Genomic DNA, 22,822 nt, shown 5'->3' with positions numbered 1-22,822 from the left:
GGCCTCCTGGTTGGTGAGGCTGAGGCTTTTGTGGGTCCGAAGCTCAACCAGATATTCAGCCAGCCTGTCCACATGCTGGAAGCCCGGAATATTTTGGTAGTCAACAGCCTAATGAAAGCACAACAAAATAAAATAGCATATTAAATTTTTCAATGCATAATTCCATAATTGATTCTGTTATCATGTTGAAGCTGCACTACGGAAATAAACCTGATGCGTGTTTGACTTTACACTTTATTTTAAAATTATTCTAGATCACTGTAAAGACAGAAATTAGTGGGACTTACAGTCTCTTCATCACCATCATCATCGTCGTCATCATCATTGTCTTCGTCATCATCTTCCGTAGCCTCTTCTGGCTCTAAGGGCACAGGTGAAATTGGTTCTTCAGGCTGCGCAGGTGGGTCAGGGACCAGTGCAGGGCATGTGGAGACTGGCAAAGAAGCGACACTGCTGGTGACTGCAGTGGAGGAACCCGATCTCAATGTGGAGGAGGATGGTGACAGAGCAGCCTCCGGATCAACAATAGTGTGATCCTCACTGATGTCACAGAAGCCCTCATCTTCTTCTCGCTCATCCACATTGAGATCTTCAATGAGCTCAGCATTCTGCTCACAGTCTGGGTTCATGTTCTGTAGTGCCTGACCAGTCTGCTGGAACAGATACTGCACTCCAATCTCACCTGAAAAAAATAAATGAAACATAAATAAACAAATTTTAAGAGCCATGTTTGATTGGGTGTTGAAGTAGCAAGTAGTTTTAAAAGCTCAACGTCAAGGAAGAAACAAACAAAAACATACATTTTAATCAGAGATCCAAAACATAATAAATATTCTGGACAAAACATCTAATGAAATGCAATGGAAATACAACGAAGACAGAGAAATGTACAAATAAATTTCCCTCAAAGCTTGTAGCATTATGTTTGATAATGACATGTAATAATAATGTAATGATAACTTTGTATCTTGCTTTACTTCAGTAAATAGTCATGAAACAATACATTTGTTCTTACAAATATTTAAAGACAAGCAAAGATTTCACAGCACAAAGCTCATGAACATTGACCTACTGTGTCAAACTGGATACAGTAGATGGAGAGAACACAGAAATTGCAGGTTTATTAACAATAGCAAAATCTCTTACCAGTGTAACGTGCAGGCGGACAAAAGTTGGGCACCACTTTTCTCCCAAACAGCTTTTCAAAGTTGCAGTTTACACAGTGAACAAGTTCTCCTGTGTAGCTGTGTAAAGCTGATGGTTCAGATGCCAAGGAAGCAGCCTCCCGGTCCTGGTTCCACCTGTTTAGTCCCTCCAGCAAATAAATCTGAAAGTTCAGACTATTTGCGCTGTACCCTGTAAATATTAAAAACAATGTTTAGGACTTAATTAAAAAACAAACACACAAAGACATTTAATGCGTTTTTACACAATGTTTGTGCAGAATCATACCTGGGATGAAACGATTGAGGTGTAAATGAAAGGACTCGAGAGACGTGGAGCCCCTGGCACATCTGTAGGTCCGTAGCAGAACACCTCCCTTGGTTATGCTCCCCGTTTCAGTATAGAGCACGACACCAGGGGGGTCCTGAATGCATTTTATATGCTTTTTTTGGACACTCCAGATGTGCCCCATCCTTTCCTTGTCTAAAAGAGGAACGCCCAGCGAGTCATTGCCCTTGTTGCTCATGAGCTCAGTAAGAAGCTGTTCAAGTAGAAGGATGGTAGTCTCCTCCCCACGGGTCCTCCTCCGGCAATGGAGAGCCAGCTCCTCCCTGGTGAGATGCTTGTTGACATCAGCATCTGTCAACGCAGGCCAACCTTGGGACATCAACAGTGCTCGCTTTGCTTGGCGTAGCAAAGAAATATCAGCCGCATCCCATTCAAAAATGCACGCAGAGATCCGTGACATGAAGATGGGATACAGTTGATGAGCATCAGTTGTACATCCCACAGCAATCCTGCGCATAAAGTGCCAGATGTCCAATTTCACAGTCAACTCCGGCCATCCTCTAAACCTGGCTTTGAGTTTGGTCTCACCCACATCAGTGCAGCACCCACAGTCCACATACAAAACAGCAGGTGGATCCACACCAGCCTCCTGGTATCTTCTGACCAGCCCATCCACCATCCTGCCCAGTCCTGCTCCTTCCTGGGCGAGAGCACACTTATCAGCACCTGACCAAACTCATTGCCAACAGAGGAGAGCCAGGTGAGTCCTGTTCCTTTTGCTGTCCCAGCCAGCTTTTTTGTGATCTAGATTAGACAAGAGAAGAACCATGGTGTATCGTCAGATCAAGCAGACTACACAAAGGGTTTTTACCAATGCTGGAATATAATAAAGAAATTATAAATTGATAAATATCCACTAACCTTTTTAGTTGAATCCATCTTCAAGATGGACCCATGGGTTGATGTTATCCTGGCATGGATTTCATTCAACCATGTTAAGATGTCCTGGCTGTAGACAGTGAGGAGCCACTTGTAGCTTGGCACAACTGTAGGTGCTGGGGGCTCCTGGAAGGTGATCGGCAACACCCCAGGTCCACTGAGGAAATCCACACACTGAGTGGTGTAGCGGGCCAGACGCTGGAGCCACTCTTCACTGTGGTTTTCCGTCAGATGTTTGATGACCCTTGTGGAGCTGTTGCCTAGTCCACGCTCACGCAGTGGGCGAATGACTCTTATATCACAGGCGTATCTTAGGAACAGAAGAATATTAATATAAACACATATATATATATATATATATATATATATATATATATATATATATATATATATATTTGTAAAGTATTTTCATATATCTGTGATGATAGGTTAACAACTGCACGAGGAATAAAGGTGTTCAATTACTCACTTCTGTGTGAGAATGACCCGAAACTCTGAGCGATGGCCAAGATCCAGCTGCTGCAAGACAGTCTGACTCCAGGACACATGCGAGGCTTTGCACTTGGTACAGATGAGGGTTTCTGTAACCATGTTGTACATCCTGTCGATGTCCAGAACCTGCCGTGCCCTTTTGTGCAGACCTCCACCTGTGTTACAAACCCCTGATGTTAGTCTAGGGTGTGGGGTTTGACATTTATTTAATTAAAATATATTTATATAAACAGTGAATGAGTGGAAAGACAACCAAAGTAATGCCAAAAATGTGTGCTTTTATTTACAATCCCAAAGTGAACAACAACAACGAATTAATCAAAAATAAAGAAAAAGTAAGTAAAGCAAAAATATACTATTTACAATATGTACAACACTGAAACAAATAAAGACGGGAAAACAAGAGAGCTGGCAGAAGGGACGCGGGCGGCGCTAAAGAAATGAAAAGAACAAAACCCAAACTAAATCTAACTTCCCAGAAGCATCTAGCTAACTAACTATGTGAAAAAACAGTATAATTAACACACGAAGATCTTCCGAGTCCTAACTATCTACTCTATCTATCTATCCAAAAAGTACAAGGAGTGGCGCTCGCCCCTAACCTAATGTACTAGACAGCAGAGTAGTCCTGAGTGTTGCGAAATGTATGTCACGTGACCTTGTGGCGAGATGGATGCTTTAATGTTTATTTTTCTCAAGTGCCACTAGGGGGCGCTGCTCCGACCGGTCCTTCCTATCGCTTCCAGACAATACTTCCGGGGGTCGGAAGGAAGCGGAAGGGCAGGTAAACAATCGGAGATTATAAAAGAGGGAGAAAAGGCCAGAGAAGGGGCTTCTTGTTGTTTTGGTGTCGGGTATTTGGTGGTAAGAATTGGAGAAGGAGGAGAAGAACGGTTTAAGGTGGAGAGCTTGTTGGTTTCAATGACTGTGTGAGGAAAAAACTGAGGGGTGGAAGCAATTCGTGGACGTGGTGACCAGGCGATCTCTCTAGTATTGTGTGCGAGGGGTCTGAAATTCTGATGGGAAAAGTAGACCTGTGCAGAACGGCTTCGGTGTCCCTGGGTCAGTAAATTTTGTCCATTTGCATCCATTCATACACCCACACATTCCACACACACACATTACAACGTTATCACATAGGCTTTCTTTACATTTTTTCCCCTCTCTTGTTTCCAGTCGATCAGCCACACATTATTATTGTTTGTTTGTTTGTTTGTTTGTTTTCTTTTGGGTTATCTAAACATTATTATTGAAGTGTTTGAATTGTTTGTTTGATGTTTCCTGTTGTTACCTAAGAAGTGCTAATTTTGACTATGATCTATGACTGAACAGTGATTAAAAGTATATATTTTGATTTAGAAAACCTTTTTGTTGTACTGCTTGTTAAAAATATACCAGTTAATTTAATTTAAAGTGTGTGTTGGGTTATCTTTATTTTCTTCTCTTTGTGTGTATGGTGGTTGAGTGTTTGCCGCGGCTATCCAGGGTTTTAATTTAATTTTTGGCAAGTTAATCTTGTCTGGCGCCCAAAGATTTATTAATTCTGGTAACTATTTTTGTTTATTTTTGTTTTGTTTGAGGTCCGCTGGCAGTGGGATTAAGGGACGTGTGAAAGCCAGCTAGTGCAGTACCCACGTGGACCAGCGGTTGAGCGTTCGGCTGGGGTGCAGGAGGTCCCGTGTTCGAATCCCGCGGAGTTCAGTTTTTGAGATTTGAATTATTTTTTTTTTTTTCTTATTATAAACTGTATATAAGATTTATTTATTACAAACAACCACAGTCACATAAGTGGCGCCCGAACAGGGGCCCTGAACACTTAAAAAAAAAAAAAAAAAACCTGAGAACTTAAAAAGACATTAAACACCATTGAAACCTTACTTTATTTTGGGAAATTTTGAACCTTAAAACTCATTTGAATTGTTTGACTGATTTCAGTTGACAACAACCTTTTTGACTTTTTGAACTGTTTTGCTTTACTGACAAAGACTTTGGAAAAAAAAAACAATTTTGTTAAAAAAAAAAAAAAAAAAGTTGTTATAGAACATTTGTGTCATTGTACAGGAATTGTACTGATTTTGTATACCTTGTGAATTTGGTACTTGTGGTACTTTTGACCTCTCTCTCTATATATATTTTTTGTGACCACATTGCCTAAAAAGTCAACATTTTCTTTTTTGATTTTTATTTTTTCAAAACCCTTATATTGTTCCTTGACTTACACTCATACACACTATAAACATGGCCAACGTCAATCCTTCCCCTTCAACTTCCGTGGATATTGATCCACCAGATATAGCCACTCCAGTTTGGCCACCAGTGCAGCAAAGACAGTTCTCATCACCTTCCAACATTCCCACATACCACTCCACACCCACTCAGTTAGACCCTTATGGAAGGACTCAAGTGCATTTCCACACCACCACTCCAGGTGTTACTTCTACAGTTCAACCTGACCCAATGCAACTGTGCACAAGTGCATCCACGGTAGAATCACCGCCCTCCACAGCAACCCAGCATGCTCTTCCTGGATACCTCCCTACACCTGGAAGAGAAATTCATCAACTTACTGCTCATGTACAAGGAAACTGGGATCGTGTATTTGACTGTCTGAAACGGCAAGATAAAGCTGTGAAGGAACTCACCGAAAAATCGTCTAAATCTTTTTCCCTGCATGAAACAAAGCTTGCAAAAATGGAATCCACTCATCAGCAACTCCTGAACACCTTAACTGCACAACGAAAAGATGACACAGAAACAGCGGATCAACTCACTAAAGCTGTGAAGGTGATGGTGACACAAGAAATCCAAAGGAGTGAAAGTACCTTAATTTCAGAGATTCGTTTCATGGTGGAACAAGCTCAGCTGGAATTGCAGAAGGATATTCAAGCTACCAAGGAACACTCTGACAAGAATTTTGAACGCCTTTCCAGTGATCTAAATCACTGCAGCACTGAAATTAATGCCATAAAAAACCAACTTGACAATCTTCAAACAGAAATAAGTGATGTCATCCCACCTTTAAAGCAAGTGTCTGATCCTCCAAGCAGTGCACCTGTATCCGTTTCAACACAGTCTTCATCTTCAGTGACTGCTCCAATGCCTTTTCAAACACCTGTTATAAAAAGTGATCATTTAAAGTTAACTTTTCCAACGTTTGGAAGACCTTCGGATGATGCTGATCCACTGCTATATGTAACACGCTGCAAAGATTTCCTGGCCTTACACCCTCTAGATGATCCAGACATCCTAGCTACCTTCCGCACTGTCCTGTACGGTACAGCCCGGGATTGGTGGGAAGTGGCTCGCTCTGCTATTTCCACATGGAGTGAGTTTGAAACTGCTTTTCTCTCAGCTTTCCTTTCAGAAGACTATGAGGATGAGCTGGCAGAGAGGGTTAGAACTAGAACACAAGCAGAGAAAGAGTCAATTAGAGACTTTGCTTTTACATACAGAGCAATGTGTAAACGATGGAAGCCCACACTAACTGAGAGTGAATTAGTAAAAATGATTCTAAAAAACATAAAACCTCACCTAGCCAGCCAACTTCGAAGCCGTGTCCATACAGTGGATGAGTTGGTTAAACTGGGCCTTCAGCTTGAGAAGGATTATGTTCAGCAGTTACATTATGTAGAACATGTGACTCAACCCTCACCACAAAGAATTGCCCCCAACCGAGTTGAGAAACCTCCAGTTTTGTGTTGGAGATGCAAAGGTCTGCATCCACCAGGTAGTTGTCCTCACTATTCCTCCTCTGTGCAAACCACTCAATCATCTAGTCACCCTCCTCCTACAGGAAATAAACGTTATTTTCAGACCCAAAAGCACGGAGGTAATCCATCTAACAATGCCATGTCTGTTACACTTCCTTCAAAGTCATTACCCAAGTCGACTGTTACTAAATCTGTGGTCATACCACAACAGCTGATAGTTCCAATTTACATTGGGGCTTGGAGAGGAAAAGCCATATTGGATACGGGTGCCAGTTACACTTTACTCCATGAGAGTTTGTGGAAGGAGATCGATCCCCAAGCCAGCCTCCATCCCTGGACACTTGGCCCACTCTATCTGGCCAATGGAGAAGCCGAAGTTCCTTTAGGATGGACGAATTTTGAAATCATATTGCATGACAAAGTTTTTCCTACTCAAGCTGCCATTCTCACTCCAAAAGCCTTGGCTTACTCTGTAGTCTTGGGTTTAGATTTCATTTATTCAAGTGGTCTACAGATTAATGTAGTTGACCAGACATACTCTTTTAAGTCCAACCCTAATGAAGAGTATCCTTTTCAACCTGGACATGCTAGTGTTCCTGTGGGAAGATCCCAACATTTGAACAAAAATGCACAAACCCAACATTCAAGTAAGACACTATCTCTGCTCAGCTCTATTCCTCCACCATTACCGTTTCCAGTAATATCCCAACTTGCACCCAGTAGTGATGATCAAGCTCTGATTGAGATGGCTGTTGCCGAAGCCCATTTACCACTAGAAAGTAAGCCACAGTTACTTCATCTTCTCCAGTCAAACCCAAAAGTCTGTACTCTTCAGCTTGGAAGAACCACTGTTCTTCAACATTGCATTTACACCACTCACCCAGTACCCGTTAAGCAACGTCCTTATCGGTTGACACCTGGAAAACAAGCCATAGTAGAGGAACAGATTGAAGAGATGCTAAAGGCTGGTGTCATCGAACAGTCTTGTTCTCCATGGGCATCTCCAGTAGTTCTTGTTCCTAAGAAAGACAACAGTCTTAGGTTCTGTGTGGACTACAGAAAATTAAATGCGATGACAGAAAGTGATGCTTATCCAATACCTAACATCACAGAGATTTTAGAGTCTCTTTCTGGAGCATCCACATTCTCATCCTTGGACCTTAACTGTGGATTTTGGCAGGTACCAATGGATGACAAAAGCAAGTTGATGACTGCATTCATCACCTCTAGAGGGTTATATCATTTCAATGTTATGCCCTTTGGACTGAAAAATGCTCCTGCTACCTTCCAACGTTTGATGGAAATCGTCCTGAGAGATTTACTTGGGAAAATTTGCTACGTCTATATTGACGACATTGTCATTTACTCACCCACCTTGACCCAACATCTTTACGACATCCAGACCATCTTGGAGAGACTGGAAAAAGCAGGTCTAACCCTAAACCTAAAAAAATGTTCCTTTTGCCTACCTGAAATTACCTTTCTAGGACACGTAGTGAGTCACCAAGGAGTTGCAGCTGACCCCAAGAAGGTGGAGGTCATTCACGCTTACCCAATCCCACAAAACCTTAAGGATGTTCAGCGATTCTTAGGACTGGCAGGATGGTATCACCGTTTTGTACCGAATTTTTCACGCATTGCTGAACCACTGAATAATCTGAAAAAGAAAGGACGACAATTCAAGTGGGATTCACTATGCCAGCAAGCATTTGACAATCTAAAGTTCTGTCTTACAACACCTCCCATCCTGGGCCATCCAGATCTTAACATACCTTTTACTGTGTATACTGATGCCAGTGACTCAGGACTAGGGGCTGTTTTGACCCAGCGTAAAGAGCAGGGTGGCGAAGAAGTAATTGCTTATGCCAGTAGAACCTTGACTAAGGCAGAAGTGAATTACTCCACCACGGAGAAAGAGTGTCTGGCTGTGGTGTGGGCTTTAGACAAGTGGCAACACTACCTGGAACCTAGAATGTTTACAGTGGTTACAGACCATTCCGCTCTGCAATGGGTCATGAATTCCACCAAACCAGCCAGTCGACTCATGAGATGGGCCTTGCGCTTGCAACGCTATGATTTTGTGATCGAGTACAGAAAAGGACGGCTGAATGTTGCTCCTGATGCGTTGTCCCGTATGTATTCCATGCCAGGCTGTAACTTGTACACCACGCAAAAGGATCTGCCTGATTTCCCTGTCACCCCACAAACCATCTGGGAGGAACAACATCAAGACACAGACATTATGAAGATCTTTCAAGCTCTGGCCAAAAATGAGCAACAGGAACAAGCCCAGTACACTGTGTTGGAAGACAAGCTGTATCACATCACCCACCTAGCAGATGAAACTGTTCACTACAAAGTAGTCATTCCATCTACTCTTAGACCAACAGTACTAGAATGGTACCATGATACTCCCTTAAGCGGACACTTGGGAATTTACAAGACGTACAAGCGAATACAAGATGTTGCTTATTGGCCAGGAATGTGGACAGACATAAAGAAATATGTCAAAAATTGTGCCAAATGTCAAGTCACCAAATGGGACAACCGGAAACCTGCTGGCAAGTTACAACAAGTTACAACATCACGACCAAATGAGATGTGGGGAGTGGATATAATGGGTCCAATGCCGAAGTCTGGAAAACAAAATGAGTACTTACTCGTATTTGTCGACTATTTCTCCAAATGGGTTGAACTGTTTCCCATGCGGCATGCCACAGCACAGACCATTGCCACCATACTAAGACAAGAAATGTTGACTCGGTGGGGAGTCCCTGACTTCATATTGTCAGACAGAGGAGCGCAGTTTGTTTCTTCTTTATTCACAGAGCTGTGTGGAAAATGGAACATCACTCCAAAACTTACCACTGCTTATCACCCACAGACCAACATGACAGAAAGAGTGAATCGCACTTTGAAGTCTATGATTGCAGGGTTTGTGGAGGACAACCACAAGACCTGGGATACATACTTACCAGAGTTACGTTTTGCTTTAAATTCTGCAATACAGGAATCCATAGGGATGACACCTGCCGAACTTCACCTGGGTCGGAAAATCCACAGTCCCATGGATAAACTGCTGCACAGACGTGATCTCTCACCAACCATGCCTGCATACGACATGGTACACAAAATAACACAGTTACAAAGGCAAGCCAAAGAAAATTACACCAAAGCTCAAAAACGGCAGTTAAGGAGCTATGACAAGAACAGAAGAGATGTGTTCTTCAGAGAAATAGAGCGTGTATGGGTCCGTAATTTCCCAATCTCTAGTGCACAACATCACTTCAGTGCTAAACTAGCTCCAAAGTGGAAAGGACCATACCGCATTATCCAGCAACTAGGTCCTGTGAACTACCAGGTATCTCTTGAAGACACTGGTGAGGATGTGAGAAATGTTCATGTGTGTAATCTCAAACCATGTTTCCCCACGGCAGAGGAGCTGGAAGCAAGGGAGAAAAATTGCACAAAGATCCTCCCACAGCAGGATCAAAAAAGATTTTAAAAAGGTAAATCCTCGTGAGCATTGAACAACATGGGTTGTTCTCACGAAGGGGGGGAGAGTGTGGCGAGATGGATGCTTTAATGTTTATTTTTCTCAAGTGCCACTAGGGGGCGCTGCTCCGACCGGTCCTTCCTATCGCTTCCAGACAATACTTCCGGGGGTCGGAAGGAAGCGGAAGGGCAGGTAAACAATCGGAGATTATAAAAGAGGGAGAAAAGGCCAGAGAAGGGGCTTCTTGTTGTTTTGGTGTCGGGTATTTGGTGGTAAGAATTGGAGAAGGAGGAGAAGAACGGTGTAAGGTGGAGAGCTTGTTGGTTTCAATGACTGTGTGAGGAAAAAACTGAGGGGTGGAAGCAATTCGTGGACGTGGTGACCAGGCGATCTCTCTAGTATTGTGTGCGAGGGGTCTGAAATTCTGATGGGAAAAGTAGACCTGTGCAGAACGGCTTCGGTGTCCCTGGGTCAGTAAATTTTGTCCATTTGCATCCATTCATACACCCACACATTCCACACACACACATTACAACGTTATCACATAGGCTTTCTTTACATTTTTTCCCCTCTCTTGTTTCCAGTCGATCAGCCACACATTATTATTGTTTGTTTGTTTGTTTGTTTGTTTTCTTTTGGGTTATCTAAACATTATTATTGAAGTGTTTGAATTGTTTGTTTGATGTTTCCTGTTGTTACCTAAGAAGTGCTAATTTTGACTATGATCTATGACTGAACAGTGATTAAAAGTATATATTTTGATTTAGAAAACCTTTTTGTTGTACTGCTTGTTAAAAATATACCAGTTAATTTAATTTAAAGTGTGTGTTGGGTTATCTTTATTTTCTTCTCTTTGTGTGTATGGTGGTTGAGTGTTTGCCGCGGCTATCCAGGGTTTTAATTTAATTTTTGGCAAGTTAATCTTGTCTGGCGCCCAAAGATTTATTAATTCTGGTAACTATTTTTGTTTATTTTTGTTTTGTTTGAGGTCCGCTGGCAGTGGGATTAAGGGACGTGTGAAAGCCAGCTAGTGCAGTACCCACGTGGACCAGCGGTTGAGCATTCGGCTGGGGTGCAGGAGGTCCCGTGTTCGAATCCCGCGGAGTTCAGTTTTTGAGATTTGAATTTTTTTTTTTTTCTTATTATAAACTGTATATAAGATTTATTTATTACAAACAACCACCGTCACAACCTTCTTACCTGTCCGCTTCGTCCAAGCCTCGTAAACAACGATAAACTAAGAACAATGTACGAATAACGGACGGATAACGTGCACACAGAAACAAGCAACAACAAAACACAGTTAGACGGGGTTATTTCAAAACGCACGCGGTAAATACAAACAAGCGACAAAACAGCGAAAGAGAAAAATGCAAGCAAGAAAGCAAGAAAGAGCGAGTGGTCTGGCGCGCGCTTTTAACACGGGTGGTCTTTGCTCATTGGATGTGACGTAAGAGTGACGTAACCGGGGAGGAATGACTGACAGCTGAACGGACAGATGAACAGAACCTGAGAATACATGAGAGCAGATACGGGAGAACAGAGAGAGAGAGAGAGAGGGAAAAAACACAGAGAAAACAGAGCATAAAAAACACAAATACATAACAACCTGTCAGCTGATGCTGTCCACATGCAGGATTAGGGCAAAGGACTTTGACCCTCCACAGCTTGTATGGCATCCACAGCAAAAGTGAATGACAGAAAAATCTGTCTGGAGCTGGATCCTGATTGTATGTAAGTGCAGGCTGTGGAGGGTAATACCAGAGCTGGAGGTTGTCTCGAAGCTCTGGCTTTCCTTTGGACCCCATTTTAAAAAGCCTGCTGGCAATCCACTTGTGGTCCTCTGGTGGCAAGGTTTCAGCCCAAAGGCGCGGAAGTGGAACAGCTGATGGAGCTTGCAACAATGACCCAGAAGGTGCAGTCTGTGAAGGAAAATAGATAAAACCTTTAGTCTGGTAATGTAAATGCACCTTACATATTTGAGTGAGTACCCTCACATGATATCATGATTATAATCTAAATACCTTTGATTTTAAGTGATTGTTTCTTTAAGTGATTGTTTCTTTAAAGAAGACATTTTCTTTAAAGAAGTAAAAGTATTTTCCAATATAGTTATTTCTCTTTTTCCTTTCTACTTCTTTTCCATCCATTTTCTTTTCTTTTACTACTGTGAACATAAAATATCAACAACAGAAGGCGTAATTTTTGTGATTCTTTGCTTTATTTTTTCCTCTCTTTATTTTGTTAACATTTATACATATATCAAGCTTAGTTAATTAACATCAAGTCAATTTAATTGGCTGGTCTTAAAACCACTTTGTGTGAATTCAGCTGGGGCAGCAAATATGCAAACCAAATTACCTTTTTTTGGACAGAAAATATGAAATTACTTACTGAGACAATGCCGGACGGCTCTGTGGAACTGGTCACTGCCGTAGTGGATGTGAGGACGGGGGCAGAAACTTGAAGGTCCTGTGTCTGTACAAACAAGCAGTATAACAAAGTGCATTTTATAAATATATATCTATAAGTAACATTAACTAATCAGAATTTTTGGCAACCATTACTTTATTTGAGCATTAATGTATAAAATACATTGGGAATGAATGATTGCTGCTAAACTGTAAAATTTTGTCACAGCGCTTCTATGCAGAACAAAAAGTTTAAAGAATGGTGCTTATTTTTAATATATATGTTTTTATGCACTAAAAGAATACTACAGAGATGTTTTATTGAGATTTAATGTGACTGTACTTAATAAAAATACGAATTTACGTAAAACAAATGCTTATACCAAATTCTCTCAGAAAGCTATGTGGATTATGACAATACTTACAGCCGTGCTTGGTGTAGAAGCACTACACACTGCTGAACTGGGCTGAACGTCAACCTGTGATGGTCTTCTAGCCACACTAAGATTTGGCTTTGCTGCAGCAATGTGGGATCCGGAAAATCTTGGTTTGGTGAACTCAAAAAGGGCAAGACAAAAAGCATTTCATTAAAAACACTGTGTTCACAATGGCAAAATGTACACTACTGTTCAAAGGTTTGCGATCTGCTCAATGTATTTTTTTATGTTTTAATTATGTTTATCAAGGCTACATTTATTTGATCAAATATTTAGTAAAAACTGGAATAATGTGAAATAATAATATAGGCAAATTAAATAAATAAAGAATAATTTATTCAAACAATTCAAATCAAATAAAATCTACTTAATTTATGAGCAAATCAAACACAATAGAATTCTTGCAAAATATGAGTAATATTAAGCTTTTATATTTTAACAATAATAATTTTTTTTGAACATTAGTGTATATCACATTAAATTTCAAGCAATTAGAAACTATCTTTCTATATGTCAGTTATACAATCAGTTTGATTTCTCTACAGTGTTTCGAGTTCAAGCTGTTTTTTACTACCACCCTCTGCTACTTTTACAGGTAGAAATAAGATATAAGTTAGAATAGATTTAATTAGACAACTGGTTCATTGAAAATAAATGTGACACATTTGGATCAAGGAGCAATATGCAAACAAATATTTTTTTTTACTACCAAAGGAATAAAGTATTGCATTATGTTATATACAGTATTATTGTACTATTATTACATCATGCATTTCAACAAAAACATACATTGTATAGTACAACATCACTATGTGTTATATACAGTTGAAGTCTGATTTTTTAGCCCACTTTTTTATTTTTTTCCACCAATTTCTGTTTAATGGAGAGATTTGTTCAGCACATTTTTTTAAACATCAAAGTTTTAATAACTCATTCCTAAGAACTGATTTATTTTATCTTTGCCCTGATGACAGTAAATAATATTTGACTAGATATTCTTCAAGACACTTTTATACCACTTAAAGTGACATTTGAAGGTTTAACTAGGTAAATTAGGTTAAATAGGCAGGTTAGGGTAATTAGGCAAGTTATTGTATAACGATGGTTTGTTTTGTAGACTATGCCAAAAAAAAAAAAAAAAAAAGCTTAAAGAGGCTCATAATATTGACCTTGAAAAATGTATTCGAAATAAAACAAATAAGACTTTCTCCCAGAAGAAAAAATATCATACCTGTGTTAGCAAAAAAAAAATATATATATATTTTTAAATAAGTACTTTTTCAAGATAATACCTCAGACTCGTTGTTTAGAAAAAGTACAAATTTTAGCTTACACTTAAAATCAAAACAAAGTATTTACTATTAGTGTTTATTATGTATCATTATCTGAAGACAAGAGGTTAAAATGTAGCTTTAAAAACTGTGACCCTGACCATGACCTGACCATGTAATTTAATCCAATCACAGAAACTCAAACCGACCAATCAGCAAGTGTCTGCTACCCCCCACTGTGCAAGAGGTGTGAAAAGAAGCAGGGCTCTAGCAACACCTCAACTTTTTTATTGCTTTTTGTTCTTTTCTCTCCTATGTTTGAACTTTGAACACCTTGAACACTTGAAACACTGAAATTGTCATTTCTTTTGATTTTTAAAAAATTACCATTGACAATTGCGGTGAAATCTTTGATGCCACTGATGGAGTAGACGGGGGCTGGGGCTGGGCCTCAAGTTGTCTCGTCTCCATCACCTCCTGAGCAGGTACAGTAGGGGCAGGTTGTTGCACCGTTTGTGCTGGAGCAGCAGAAGCGGTACTATGCTGAAAATAATCACAAAAATACATATAATCATAAAAAAGGAAAGGCATTCTAGTAAATAAAAATAAACACATATTGACTCAAAAATGTACCTTTTGAGTGTGAAAACCACATGTGCATTTCAGCACACCTCCAAGCAAAGTCCTCTGCCCACGAGATTGCAATGGGCATTTCTTAATCTGAAAAAATCATGAAAGATATATTAAATAATTTTATACAATACAAAAAACTTATATAACTAAATAAGAATTTTTACTCAATGACTCCCTTAATAAAGCACACAATAGCTCTGTAAATTAATTTACCACTGTTTCTAGAATGTGTTTAATATTTGTCTAATATGTAATCGTACAGTTTGTACCTCCAAAAACGAAAAGAAGAATAAGGGGAACTGGACAGGAACATTTCAGGCCTTAAAACCACATGCTGTATACTGTACTCATAATCCCTTCCCCCACCTTTTCAGATCTCTCTCATAAACGGTCAAACTTACTAAATTATTCGACGTATATCTCAAAATACATGCAATTTAAAACACTTTAATATTTAAAAACTAGTATGACATGTTTTACACAGATACTGTACTGAATGTACTGAAGCCTAACAAGTTAACGTTACTCTGTTAAGCAAATTTCAGCAAACGTTATATCATGTAAACGAAATACACACCCTTTGATAAATCTCATGCCACTTTTTTTGTCGAGGAGCTGGCCTGTTTCCCTCATTTGATGGCCAAACTCCTGTGCTGGCAAACTTTTTCAGACGTGAAATTCAGTCAGCGTCTGACATGGCTTCATGAGATTTTCCAGACATTTTTCTCCTATAAATTAAACGGTTTTGAATTAAAGTATCCAAATTTGAAATACAACACACTAAAACATTAATTCGTGCAATTGTGTAGTTTTTCCTACCTTTTTTAAGAAATCACTATCGGAAAAAATCCTTTACTGTAAGCAAAACGATGCTGTGCTCTGTCGAATGATGGTGTTCGTTGAATATCACTGATGGTCAATGAACTTTTTTGACCTCTGACCCGCCTCCAGAGGACCGCGTCATTCCTTCGTGTACCTTCGGCTCAGTTCGGAAAATTGATTGACATCTGACTAACCTGTTTGACTGCACACCTAGCGGTGATTCTTGGAACGGTTCCTCCCCCCCGGCTTCAACATTGTCTCGACTCTGATTGGTCAAATGTTGAAAATGTTGAGAATTCCGGTCCGCGATTGGCTGCAAATGTTGAAGCGCTGCAACGTGATTGGCTACAATGTTGGAGCGAATCGCTCCGATTGGCTCTCATCTTCAACATTTGTGAAATATTGTCGGACTATCCTTCGGCAGCTGGCGTTCAGGTCGCAGTCTCCCCTGGAGGTGTGGGTTCGAATCCCACTTCTGACAAACCAAGCCTGGGCAGTGCGCTCAGGCTGAAGTCTTTAACTCTCTGCCCCCATGTCCGAATGATACAGTAACACTGACAAAGTGCCGCATCACGCGGGCTTTAATGTAAGTGCACTGAAAGGGGATCAAAAGAGTTGTCCTGGGATGGCATTGCTTTTTAAGGTTTGCAGGGCATTTTTTTCGTCAAATCCTCGTACAACGTCAAGTCATGACATTTGACAGATCCATGCCCTTGTATCGTGGATTATCCAGTGAGCAGAGAGCCAATTGAGAATGTGCGTAAAAGCAAATCTGAATGTTTCCGCCCAGTTTCTAACAGGAGACCCTCCGCTTGTAAAGCCATCGTGATAAACACAGGAGCCTCCGGTTAGGGTGAGAGCACTGTCTTGTGGTGCAAGCGCAGAGAGACGGAAAGTCACTTTCCACAATGTTTTCATTCAATGTTCTACGCTGGTGGAATCACCTTCCCATTCCCACTCGGATTACGGATACACTAGTGTCCTTCAAACGCCAGCTAACACCCATCTCTTCAGAGTACACCCGAACCCCGGTGAATATCCCTCTCTCTAAAGAAAACGAAACTCCTACTCCAGCACTAAATTCTCTGAGCACAAACAAATTACTTGGAATAAATAGCCCTTTTTCATATGCATTGCCTCGTCTTGTTGAATACCTCCACTATTGTATGTCGCTTTGGACAAAAGTGTCTGCTAATTGTATGCTTCCGCCCAGTTTCGAACAGGAGACCTTTAGCGTGTAATGCAAACATGATAAACACTACACTACGGAAACCAATAGGCCAGTGCTGCTTCAAGTATTTATAGTCTTTTTTTAAAGAGCTGTCTTGTACGGTCTGCACCGTGAAGGGCCAGCAAACGCACTGGCCACCTGCTCATGCACAACACAAAGCTAAAAGAAATCAGATTCTACGCAAGTTTGCGACACCGCGAGGGGCGGTAAACACTGTGCTGAATTCAAACTTCTAGCCTCACACCGCTGTGCAGAAAGAATGTTTTCAGTGAACGTCAGTACTCAACAGAAGCCTGATTTGACAATTGTCATAAAAGCCAGAGGTTGTTTCCGCCCAGTTTCGAACTGGGGACCTTTCGCGTGTAAGGCGAACGTGATAACCACTACACTACGGAAACCTTCAGGCAAATCAAGCAGATAACCCCATTTTGATTGGGTGCCTGTCGACGATCATTGCTGGTGCGGCAGTGGATGCTATTATTTTCTCGCCAAAAGAAGAGCACTGTTTCTGCTCGGTTTCGAACCGAGGACCTTTCGCGTGTTAGGCGAACGTGATAACCACTACACTACAGAAACCCCACAAGAGCTTCCACCAGCGAAGTTAGGCATGCAAGGATAAAACAAGGCGTACGCGCTGGTCAATCGAGCAGACAAAGCCAACTCAGCGTGACAAGCTCCTTGCAGGTATTAGGGCCAATTTACAATCCGGGCCCGACACAGCTGTACAGGTCCTTGCGAAATGTCCCCTTTCGTCACATTTGAAGCACCTGAATTCTGGGGGTTCCTTCATCACATTTTCTGAGCTCATGCATAGTCGACAGGTTTTTACCTGATTGGTGTGCATGACTCTAAAGTGCTGTGGCCCTTCCGCCGTCTCAATTTTGGTACTGTATGGTAAGGAGACCATCTCTTCCGGAAATCAGTTTTTTACAAACCTTGTTCCATCTTCTATGTTTGTGCCAGGATACAATCTTCTTTTAATTTTAGATATGGGGAAAACTCCCCATCTCTCTAGCTTGCTTAAAATTTCTTCATCTGCTAGGTAAACAGGCAGATGCTTGAACGAAACAACATAGTCTCTGTTTTGTAACCTCCGTACTTCAGATTTCACTCCTTTAATTGTCAATCCATTGTCTATTAAAATTTCGGTGTCATCTTCAGTCTCCGTTGTTACTTCATACTCCCTTTGTTTGTTTGGGTCTCACCGCCAGAATTCTTCCTTCTCCAATCAACTCCGTGACTGCTTTGGTTATATTAAATCTTCTTGCATCTTTTACATTTTCTACTTCTACAGTTACTGTTGCTTCCTTTGTGCATACTCTTCTTTGTACCTCTTGCTTATCCTTACCTTTCTCACCTCTTCGTTGGCCGGGCTCTTCATTTTATTTATCTCTTTGTCTGTTGTCAAGTCCATTTTCTTTATCTCTTCGTCTATTATCCAGCCCATTTTCTTTATCCTTTCTTGCAAGTCCCTGCATTTCCATGTCGTTGCCGGGGAATCTGTCCATGATTAAAAATAAAACACACTACATAACCACCCTTCAGTCAGCAAAATGCTGCTGTTAGGTGGTTTTTAAAGACAAAAAGAAAACAAACAAAAACACTCAAGGTCAATAAACAAAAAGGTAGACAAACAAAATGGGGAGAGCCTTTCTCTCCTTACTGCTGCCAACTCACTTCCTGTTTGCTCTATAGCCCCCTCAGGGTGGTGTGGCTGTAAGCAATGACAGCTGTCAAGTGTTGGCTATTGAAACTAGGCGCAGCCCCAGGAGGCGAACACAGATTAGCTGCCTGCAGCGCCAATGAGCTGGACAGCCGGAGCTGGGCAAGCTGTGAAGCACCAGATTCCATGTCACGGTACTGTGGTGTGGCTCCCAGGAGACAGCTCCTGCCAAGCTTGCATGTCAGGATGGCCGAGCGGTCTAAGGCGCTGCGTTCAGGTTGCAGTTTCCCCTGGAGGCGTGGGTTCGAATCCCACTTCTGACAAACTGAACCTGTGGCAGTGCACTCAGGCTGAATTCTTTAACTCTCTGCCCCCATGTCCGAATGATACAGTAACACTGACAAAGTGCCGCATCACGCGGGCTTTAATGCAAGTGCACTGAAAGGGGATCAAAAGAATTGTCCTGGGATGGTGTTGCTTTTTAAGGTTTGCAGGGCATTTTTTTCGTCAAATCCTCGTACAACGTCAAGTCATGACATTTGACAGATCCATGCCCTTGTATCGTGGATCATCCAGTAAGCAGAGAGCCAATAGAGAATGTGCGTAAAAGCAAATCTGAATGTTTCCGCCCAGTGTCTAACAGGAGACCCACCGCTTGTAAAGCCATCGTGATAACCACAGGAGCCTCCGGTTAGGGTGAGAGCACTGTGTTGTGGTGCCAGCGCAGAGAGATGGATAGTCACTTTCCACAATGTTTTCATTCAATGTTCTACGCTGGTGGAATCACCTTCCCATTCCCACTCGGATTACGGATACACTGGTGTCCTTCAAACGACAGCTAACACCCATCTCTTCAGAGTACACCCGAACCCCGGTGAATATCCCTCTCTCTAAAGAAAACGAAACTCCTACTCCAGCACTAAATTCTCTGAGCACAAACAAATTACTTGGAATAAATAGCCCTTTTTCGTAAAGGGGAGGTAAACACTGAGTTGAATTCAAACTTCTAGCCTCACACCGCTCTGCAGAAAGAATGTTTTCAGTGAACGTCAGTACTCAACAGAAGCCTGATATGACAATTGTCATAAAAGCCTGAGGTTGTTTACGCCCAGTTTAGAACTGGGAACCTTTCGCGTGTGAGGCGAACGTGATAACCACTACACTACGGAAACCTTCAGGCAAATCAAGCAGATAACTATTTTTGATTGGGTGCCTGTTGACGATCATTGCTGGCAGATGCACAAAACAAGAGCACTGTTTCTGCTCGGTTTCGAACCAATGACCCTTCGCATGCTAGGCAAACATGATGACCACTACACTACAGAAACCCCACAGGCGCCCTCACCAGCGAAGTTAGGCCTGCAGGGATAAAACAAGGTGTACGCGTTTGTCAATCAAGCGGACAAAGCCAACTCAGTGTGACAAGCTCCCTGCAGGTATTAGGGCCAATTTACAATCCGGGCCCGACACAGCTGTACAGGTCCTTGATCACATGTTTTTGGATTTGTCAGGGAAACCAGAGCACCCAGAGGAAACCCACACGAACATGGGGAGAACATGCAAACTCCACACAGAAACACCAACTGACCCAGCTTAGGCTCGAACTAGTGACCTTCTTGCTGTGAGGCGAAAATGCTACCCACTGCACCACCATGCAGCCACCATATACATTTTTTTCTAAAATGTATATATATATATTTTAAGTCTCAGCTCTGCAATTTAACTATTTTTGTGGCAAATATTTTTTCATTATCTTTCAAACAGTAGGCTGAAAAAAAACTAATTTTAGAATAACAATGTGGTGGCGCTGAGGGTGGAACGTTCGCCTCACAGTGAGAAAGTCGTTGGCTTGAGCCTCAGCTAGGTCAGGTGGCATTTCTGTGTGGAGTTTGCATGTTCTCCCTGTGTTTGTGTGGGTGTCCTCTGGGTGCTCTAGTTTCCTCCACAAATCCAAAGACATGTGGTACAGGTAAATTGAGTAGGCTCAAATATATATATATGTGTGTGTTTGGATGTTTCCCAGTGATGCATTGCAGCTGGAAGGGCATCTGTTGTGTAAAACATGGATGGTGCTGGATAAGCTCTTGGGTTATTCCATTGTAGCAACTCCAGACTAATAAAGGGACTAAGCTGAAAAGAAAATTAATGAATTTAATCGGAATTTAAAGGTTTTTGCATTTGATTTCAATATTTTTTTTTTTTTGTCATTATAGGCTAAGCTTATTGTGCTGTAGGTTTTTGCTTCTACATTTTACCAACAGTAAACCGGAGCATTATTGAACAAAGAAACATACAAAAGAACCCTTCCTTTTCATTGATACAACCTTTATGCAAAAATCTCCAAAAATGAGGTCTCTACACTTTTGAGCGAACTCTGTTCATTTTCCTGGTGTGAAGCTGATTCTGTTAAATTGCTCCCTGTTCGCAAAGTACAGCTCTGCAATTGCAGCGAGCTGGGCCACTGCATTTTGAGAGACACCTTTTCTCTGGAACGCTCTGGTCATGGTTGCTCCACGTCTTGTCAGCTTCAAAAGCCTTTTGTAGCATGTATGACATCACAAACATTATTAGCTAAAAAAAACTATTTAAAACAATTAATACCTTTATGACCAAATAATTACAATGCAACCACCTATCGTAAGCCTAATGAGCACATAAAATTATATAAATAAGTATCAAATGCACATTTGTTTGTGTGTGTGTGAGTGAAAGACAGCATGTAGTAGTGTGTGTAAGAGAGAGAGCCAGTACATGTTTATGAGAAAGCATGTAGAAGTGTGTGTGTGTGTGTGTGTGTGTGAGAGGGAGGGCTTATCTTTGTGAGTGAGAGCATGTACATGTGTCTGTGAGATGTCGATGTGTTTGTGTTGGCAACATTGTATCATTTACAGTCATGCTAAAAAAGTATTTCTGAATTGAATTGAGATAGAATGTAGGTGTGTGTGAGAGAGAGAGCATGTACAAGAGTGAGTGTGTTAGTGAGAGTGTGTACAAGTGTGTGTGTGTGTGTGTGTGAGTGAGACTAATTAGTTAGTGTTGTGCTGAAATTTGATATGTCCTGAAAACTTGTCAGGCCAAACAGTTATTTAGTTTTTGGTTTTATTTATTTAATAAATGTATATGGTATTTAAGCAAAGTTTTAGGGGAACTGGATATAATTATAAAGAATAATATTTTGTACATAATATAATCATTTTTATTTTTAAATTAATTTTATTTTAAATAATAATAGGCCTACACACACACACACACACACACACACACACACACACACACACACACAGTCTAAAAATTGAATATTAAGCATGTAATATACACCCAGTCTAAAGCATGAAGTTTCCAGAAGCACTCAAACTGCTCAAGGCTGAGCTAATGCTGAGGTTTCATCTTTGGATGGAGACTCAATAATATCCATCTGCACAGTGTGACGTCACATTCGACTGGCGCGTGTGTGTGTGTGTGTGTGTGGCTTTTTTCTGTGTTAGTGGGTGAGGCCGCAGGTTTCAAATCTCCCAGGTTTGCGCACACAACTACTTGTGTTTCGTAGATACAACATCACAAAACACCTAATGACCCGTTATCAAGACGACTCATTTGAAGAACTATGAGTCGACTCTTTTATAGATGAATCAACAGTTTTAAACAGTGTACACTTACAGATTTAAGCCTTAGCTGGATATTTCACTTCACTTAGAGCTGTGTTACACACTACATGGAAGGGCATTTTCAAAAACCCATAATATGGGCTTTTTAACAAAATAAATACACTATTTAAATAAAATAGAAATCAACAAGTGAAATAGAAGAAACTGTAGAACTATTATGGTTATAAACTATATAAATACACACACATGTAAGAGTCCTTCTATTAGTCCCATGATGGAACTAACAGCATGGGTGAAGGCTAAATGCGTGTAAACCTTTTAGCACATGTGAAAAGAAATATTTTTGTTCGTTAAAATTTATTTTAATTTGTTTTTAGCTCTGAATTTTAATCTGACTCCAATTTATAATAATTTTAGATTTAGATTCATCTAATTCAAGCTGATTACCTTATAGGTTGTGATTAGGTCTAATTTAGATTGATTACCCTTATAAATCCTTATATTCAATTAATGTTTCATCGTTTACTCAAAGTCGCTTAGAGTCAGTATGGCTGGGCAGTTTCATCTGCAAACGGACACATCTTCTCCAGTTCCGATTCTTAGCAGATATGCTAATTTCCTTTAAGTAACAATAGGCCGCCCCATGCTTGCACATACTTA

At 40.9% G+C, this 22,822-nt stretch overlaps 1 long non-coding RNA gene and 3 other non-coding genes across 4 annotated transcripts; all 4 read right to left on the bottom strand.

Annotated features, from left to right (window-relative positions):
• Nucleotides 1–11,664: 11,664 nt before the first annotated feature.
• On the bottom strand, nt 11,665–13,087 carry LOC148682141 (uncharacterized). The gene is made up of 3 exons (XR_015942862.1): nt 12,926–13,087; nt 12,484–12,567; nt 11,665–12,011 (listed from the first exon to the last, which is right to left on the bottom strand). It is a non-coding gene; the product is annotated as an uncharacterized LOC148682141 (long non-coding RNA).
• A 4,132-nt stretch (nt 13,088–17,219) lies between these two features.
• trnav-uac (transfer RNA valine (anticodon UAC)) lies at nt 17,220–17,292 on the bottom strand. Its single transcript has one exon. It is a non-coding gene; the product is annotated as a tRNA-Val (tRNA).
• A 105-nt stretch (nt 17,293–17,397) lies between these two features.
• trnav-aac (transfer RNA valine (anticodon AAC)) lies at nt 17,398–17,470 on the bottom strand. Its single transcript has one exon. It is a non-coding gene; the product is annotated as a tRNA-Val (tRNA).
• Nucleotides 17,471–19,812: 2,342 nt separating this feature from the next.
• trnaa-agc (transfer RNA alanine (anticodon AGC)) lies at nt 19,813–19,885 on the bottom strand. The gene has a single exon. It is a non-coding gene; the product is annotated as a tRNA-Ala (tRNA).
• Between the last annotated feature and the right edge of the window lie 2,937 nt (nt 19,886–22,822).

Source organism: Danio rerio, chromosome 4 (genome assembly GCF_052040795.2).
Source record: "Danio rerio strain M-AB ecotype USA chromosome 4, GRCz13ab, whole genome shotgun sequence".
Classification (NCBI taxonomy): Eukaryota; Metazoa; Chordata; class Actinopteri; order Cypriniformes; family Danionidae; genus Danio; species Danio rerio.
Note: the sequence above shows the minus strand (reverse complement) of the source record. Positions and strands in the feature narration are given on the sequence as shown.